Source organism: Pteropus vampyrus, unplaced genomic scaffold (genome assembly GCF_000151845.1).
Source record: "Pteropus vampyrus isolate Shadow unplaced genomic scaffold, Pvam_2.0 Scaffold149, whole genome shotgun sequence".
Classification (NCBI taxonomy): Eukaryota; Metazoa; Chordata; class Mammalia; order Chiroptera; family Pteropodidae; genus Pteropus; species Pteropus vampyrus.
This window is the reverse complement of record NW_011888930.1, coordinates 2,744,682-2,752,265: the sequence shown is the minus strand read 5'-3', so window position 1 is coordinate 2,752,265 and position 7,584 is coordinate 2,744,682.

Here is a 7,584-nt window from a genome sequence, read left to right as displayed (position 1 = left end):
GAATCTGCCTTGTTAGGCAACTGGTTTGCAACTTCGGACTTATTTCAAGTGGTGACCTGGGCCTGCAAATGGTTTTCTTTCTAGCCTCCCTTAACTGTCTGTCCCTTTCTCAGGGAAGCCTCCCCTGGCCAGATTGGCTCTTCTAGTTGTACTTTCTCTAGTCCTCTGTATGTCCCCTATCCTTCCTGTCCGCACATTTTTTTTTTTTGAATTACATGTTTGATGTTTTTATTTCCTGCTAGACTGTAAATTCATGAAGGAGGGAGCCACATCTCTGTCGATCATTGTCATTGGGATCCCTAGAATCAGACTCTGACTGACAGGGACTGTGTGAGGAAGGTTTACTGGACAGTGTTCTAGACAGCATCAGGTGGGTGAGAATGGAACTGGTCTGGAAGAGAGTTAAGGTGAACTTTTTAGAGCTCCGACCTAGGATATAGCTATATATAGTATACAATAAATATAATTTACATGTTATTACTTTAACATAAAGATATGAAAATGGGTGTTTATTTGAAAATATGTTAAATTCTATACTATTTACTTTTCTGTTATATAAATGCTATTTATTAAAAACCAAAATAATAGAACTAGTTAACAATGGAAATTAATAGAACTAAACAATAATAGAACTAAGCAATTAATAGAACTAAACAATAAAACTAGTTAACAGTGGCAATTAATAATAATTAATAGTAGGACTAATTTAAAAAATCCTGTGTGAGGAATATTTAACAATATTTTGATAATATTTCTTTTCTCTGCTACAACAATTTAACTCCTATTATCTCTTGATTGGATATTAAGCAATCTCGGGCTATAGCAGTATGTATTATTAAGATCCTTAGTAATTAAATAGATATTACTTATATCTAATCAAAAATAACAATGAAATGTTTCTTTATGTCTCATGATACAGTAGGATATTTTTACTCTTTCAGTTTCCTTTTCCAATAATACTTCTCTGAACTGCCTTCAGCCTTTACCCAAGGACATCCTTTTTTGTCTTTTATGTAGTGGTAAAAGTAAATATAGTCAAATGTAAAATTCACTTTGACTTGAAGCTCTACTTATTAAGCCCACATTATACTGATTCCTGATGTCGATCCAATATGATGACATTGATCTAAATATCTTCTCAACAAAATAATTTGAATATTAAATACTTTGGATTTTACTCGCTAGTAACAGCAAGGTTTTGGCTTGTAAGAATTAGTTCCCAGCTCTCCCAAAATGTTCATTCATTTTGTATCTACAGACTTATTTTAGTAGAACAGCTGCTTATCAGTTAGGTCCTTTGCATGTTGAAGTTAATCATGCAGGTTATCTGTCTAAACTGTCCCTCATTATAAGCTTTCTTAAGCACATTGGATGTCATAAGTTAAACCTCTCTTTCTTAGGAATGGTTTTAAAACATAGAGGTAATTTGAACTTGTAAAACTGAAGTTGGATTTCAAATAAAGTAGTTTTAGTAAAAAAAAGAGAGAGTCTCGTTTAGCTTGGCTGCCATTTTCTGAGTTTTAAAGCAGTCTTATTTTTTTTAAGTCTTTTTTTTCACTGCATGAGTTTTGTTGCAGCCTACATATAACATAACATTGAACAGTTCATTGTGCAGCCAGTTTATTCTTTTCTAGGTTCCTTATGGCCTCTTCAAAGATCATCGGTTTTAGAGAAATAGCATTTAAGTTTCTGTTTTACTGTAATCTTTTTTTCATTCTCATTCTCAATGGATTTCTAAATTAGAGAAAAACATTCTTCTTGTCCACTTTGAAAATATGATTTTAAGGCAAGCTAACGTTTTAACATCTTTTCTACGGCTGGCAACAACGATAGCCATCTTATAGGCACATGTCTAAAGAGGCAACCTCTTTCCATTTCTATAGCATTAATAGTCTCGTTAAGTGCTTCTGTACATTATAAGGAAATTATAAAGAGACCAATGTTTTCATTATGAAAGCCTCAATATTATAGGTAAATAGGTAAGCAAACCACACTTCTCTCGCTTTTTTTTTTTTTGATAGTGTTGCGTACACAGTGTAGAGAACATATAGCAGGTAAGATCTTTTCATTTTCTTTGATAACAATTTTATAGATGGGAATTTTCTGAAACTTACATTTGTATAGTACAGATGAGCAAAGTTTACTTCTATTTGAACAAGAGATCAAGTCTTTTGTATTTTCTGTAGTTTTATTAAAATCTTCATAGAAATCAAGAATATGATCGAAATGCCATTTTTCAAATCCAAGTACCTAAAACTCAGGGGAGCATTTTTTTTCTTGCCACGATTCAATTTATCACTTACACTACAGAAGGTATGATCATTGGTAAGACTGACATAATCAGTTCCGCTATGGCCCCAAAACATTTGTTATAAAAATTCTCCCTTTTGTTTAGCCAAAGGACATTTAGATATAACTTTACTCAGTGACATAGAACAATTAAGGGAGTGATAGGATAACATGTTCTATGTGGTGTGTCTAAACTAATTCAATGGCCATTATTTTAAATTGAGCATTGGTGTCTTTGGGGGAAATGAAAAAACTGATTCACTTAGAAATTCTTGCCTGTTTTATCCCTAATTTGTGAGATTTCATCTTTATATGTGGTTTCATCTCCACTTCTTCATGCTCAACACCCAACTTTTTTTTTATATATATATATCACGCCGATATTGTATGAACAGTTTTCCCTGTTCTGGTTTAACCATGTGTCCAGTATTTAATGAAGTGTTTTTAGCAGTATGAAAGACCAAGCCTGGAGCTATATCTCATATTCAGACACTGTGACTCAACATTTCATTTTCAACTGCTTAATAAAGTTCATTCTAATTTTTAGAAACCTGTTCGGTTTTCCTACATGCTGTATGCATGGTATACTAAAAGCGAGGCCGACAGGACATTGCAGTGAGTCCTGGAGTCACTTAGTGTAGCACAATGGAAATAAAAGCCACCTCCCTTCTGTTGTTCCATTTCTCCTTTTGGATGAGCAAATGGGAATCATCTTTAGGTCATTATGTATTCATTGAGGGGCTGTGACCTTAATCCATAAAGCCCTATAGAGTTTATGCTTTGATTACCTTAAAGCCTGCCTCCCCCTATACCCTGTTCCAGACAATCAAAATTGCAAATGTGCCTGCTAACAGTTCACAATTTCAGTGGACCCAAGACAGCCATTTGGTAAACAGGACTTGGCACAGGGACTCCTCTTAAGGTGATCTGACCACATCACGCAGTTTGCCTGGAAATATCTTCCTGAATTGCCATAAAGCTAGGCCAGTTTTTAGAACTCTTCTTGGATTTTTGGAGAATATAGTAATTAACAAAAACATAGTATAATTGTTGATCCACTGCAACAAAGTCTCTATGAAGTTATACACATTTCTAAATAATGGTATTAAGGGATTTCTTGTTATTAAAAGGGGATGAATTACATTGAAGTTCAATCGGGATATAAGGGAAGAACAAAATAATTTTAAAAGACCTGCTATGTGACAGGAAATTGATGTGTTTCCTTATTTGCCCCTCACAACTCTGTGATATAGATATCATTATTCCTATGAGGAAACTGACTTAGAGATGTTAAGTAACATTTCCAAAGGCACATGGATAGTGAGTGATAGACTTGGAATTCAAGTGTATGGGCTCTAGATTATAGGTCTTTACACTCTATTACCCAAATAATAATCTCTTTTGACCTCCCTATATCTAACCTCAGCTCTAATTCATTTCTTCTTTGTCCTCTTTACTTTTCCTATATTGTCCACCAGCTTGTCATATTTTTCATCTTTCATCCTTTTGATAATCTCTCTAATTTCTTCTTTTAATGACTGTATTTTTAGATTTGTTTCTCATCTCCAACAGCTAATGCTATTGTCATCTTTCCTAGACCAATGAATTAATCTCCTACCTGGTCTCATATTTATTCTTTTTCTCCTCATAGTCTGTTGTCCACACACGATTATCTTAAAGGAAGTAAATTATGCTACTCCTGTGATGGGCTCACATCACAGTTTGAGGTAAAATTCCCTCCTTTGATGGCCGAGACGGTCTTCGCGATCTGGTCTTCACTTTCCTCTCTCACCGTGTCTCCCGTCCTGCTCCCCTGCCTCGCCTCACCCTAGCCTCCCTGGTTTTCTTGCAGGATCTTGCACCCCAAGCTCATTCCTGCTTTTGCACTTGCTGCTCCGTCACCTTCCCTCTGATCTTTTCTTGGCTCACTCTCTTACTTCATTGAGGTCTCTGGTCAAACATTCACACTTGAGAAAGGTTTTCCTTGATGCTCTATTTCTAAAGTAACTGCCAGCTAGTCCCACTCTAATGCCTTACCCTAGTATTTATCACTCACTACCTGGAATTATATTAGTTGTGAACATAAATTTATTTCCTTTTTAGTCTCTTTCCTGCCATTAAAATACAGGCTTCATGGTAGTAGGGGTCTTTTCTGCCTTGTTTATCACTGCAGCTCACAGCCTAGAACAGTACCTACTTGTAATAGACATTCAGGGAATACTTGTTGGGAGAATAAAAATATACTCTCACAAATGCCTCAGTAATATTCAAGGTAACCTTAGCAAATTGCTTTCCAGTCTCTGAATTATTTAATTCTCTTATTTATTGACTTTTTTAGTTAAACTCTTACTCTAAAAATTGACCACATACTGCCTTATGATGTATCTTATATTACTTATATAACGTTTATACAATATTTTTTATCTTGTTGATAAGCACCATCGTAACTTAAGCATTATTTGTTCTACTCTTAGTGTTTCCATAAGCGATATAGTTCATTGATAGCACATAATGGGAAGTCGTAGATGCTTTGTTATTTGATTATTGAATTAATGACATATTATTAAATACCCACTATGTACAAGACAATATTCTAAGTGCTTTTTCAATATTATTATTTTTATCTTTATGACAATAATTTGAAAGCAGGAATTTTTATTCTCATCTTGCAAATAAGGAAACTATGTTTCAGAAAAGAGAAGCAACTTGCTTCATTAAGGTTGTACACCTAAGAAAAGAGGAAATAGGTCTTAAACATTGATACTGACTTGAAAACAAATGCTCTTTCCACCAGAGAGTATAACTTTGCAATAAATCTTTGTTAATATATAGATTCATCCATAAAGCACAATGGCTCCCAAATCATACTGAGCTGACTTGTCTGCTGTGGGGGAAGAGGAATGTACTGAGTGGAACATGTTAGTTTTGATTATTAACTTTACACCAGGTGTTTACACAGTTATGTAAAGAACTGGAAAGGCAACTAGATTATTCAAAAGAAAGACTTTTTTAAATGCAAAATAAATGAGTGTGAACAGTAAAGTACAATTTTGATTCAATTTGGCTTCCACATTATTTGACACCCAAGGCAAACCATGTTGCTTCTCCTTTTCTTTCCTATGACCATTATCTCTTATCAGGCCTTAGGTGCAGGAAAGTACAACTCTAATTAGAATTGGGAAACTTAATACAGAGCCTAAGGGAAAAAGAATCAGTCACTAGCTAACATTTAAATTCTCCACAGTTGTCCAATCCTGCTATATCCTTAATATCCTTGCAAGCATGACATTGTGTAGGGTGTCTAACAAAACCAAAGATACAACATCTCTCTGCGTAATGGTCACAAAGAATGGGGAGCAGCACACATAGGTATTTGGTGATTTGGTGAAGCTTGATGTTTCATGAGATATTTATATTGGCTGTATTTTCTTATTCCGAATTTCCTGAATGCTATCATAAATCAGTGGCTCTTGGGTTTTAATGTATTCAAGAATCATCAAGGCATCCTTTATGAAAAAGCAGATTCTAGGATCTTCATGGTAGAGATTCTAAATTAGCAGGCCTTGGGTGAAGATTGAGAACCTGAGTCTTAAAACAAGTGTCTCCGGATGATTCCAATAACACATTATATCTATAGAGCTATATTGGTCTAAAAAAATCTTTTCCCCTCAGATATTTTAATTTTAGAATTGTGTTTCATATCTCTGAATAATATATTATTTCCCATATGCGCATGGAAGACAATTGAATATGCTATTGTGTTAATATTAGGGACTCAAATTCAAAATGATAATCAGCCAAGAGATTCCTCTTATAATGATTTATTCGAATCTTTTTTTTTTTTTTCTTCCAGGGCTTTTAATGCACAGTCAATCTTTTAAATTAGACAATGGCCAAGCGTTAGCTCACAATCTATATTGCTAAGTACTAAAAGCTGGCCCAGCATTCTGGCAAGAAGGATGAGCAGTGAATAGTGAGGCCTGATGGCCAAAATGGTGTGAAGTACTTAGATCACCTTTGGGAGAATCTTGTCACTAATGCTAATCCTTACTTCCCAGAAGGTTCTTCTAGTGTCACACAGTGGGGAAACCATTAGCAGACATACTGCGAGAGCATTTTGATTGCTGTGATACGTACATGATGCATCTTCTGGGGATTTTTGTACTGCTCTTATTACACTTAATTTCTCTAAATATGTATTAAAATTATAGTAGACTATAAAATTATATAATCCACAGTCCTTGCTTTATATACCCAATAAGGTATGAATAGAAGCAGACCTGTATGTTATTAATTATGATAGAATATGAAAAGCACTGCACAAAGAGTATAAACAAAGTGCTCGGAGCTCAAAGATTGTGAAAAACACAGAGTGCTTGACATTTGAGCTAGGCTGTAGGGTATAAGCAGCCAACGAATGGAGCAAAGGCCTTTCTATAGAGAAGGATGAAACAAAATAATAGCAACAAACATTTATTGAGAACTTATTATTTGCCAGACACTATTTAAAAAGCACTTGTGTTTTGTCTCATTTAATTCTCAAAAAACTCTGTAATGGGAGCTGTTATTATCTTCAGTATGTAGGGGAGGAGACCGAGCTGTGTGCATGTGTGGAACATTCTTGGGTAGCAGGGGCAAGTCAAGCTATGGCAAATGGTGTGGTGTGACCTGAGTCAACAGAGGAGGTGTCAGAGGTATGTTGGGGCCAGGTGATGAAGTGCTTTCATTAGATGGTGAATGAAGTGCCTTCATTACATGGAGGGTTTTGTTTTTGTGTTTCGGATTAGTGTTTCTTCAAGGGCATACAATGAGAGGAATCTTTGGCAACCCAGAGCCTCAGTTCCACAGCCTCCCCCACCCCACCCGAGAAGCAATCATGATCATTAACTTCTTGTGTATCTTTGCAGAAGTAATCTATGTATAAATATTGCCTTTCTTCCTCTTTTGTTCCGCACACAGGAGTATGCTGTACAAACCTTGCTTTGTTCCATATCAGCACATTTGGCACACTTAGATCTACCTCATTCTTTTCTTCAGCTCCATGTTTTCTAATTACGTGGTTGAACCATGGTTTATTTAACCAGTCCACTAATGATAGACATTAGCTGTGTTGCCAGTCAATACACAATGATGATTTGAATATTCTTGTCTGAAAATGTGCAAGTATTACTTACAGGAGATACTCCTCGGGGTGGAATTTCTGTGCCCTCTTGGAAGGAATTTAAACAGGGGAAATGACATGGACAAGCTGGCCTTTTAGAACCAGCAGTCTGGCAGCTGTGTGGATGGAGTGGA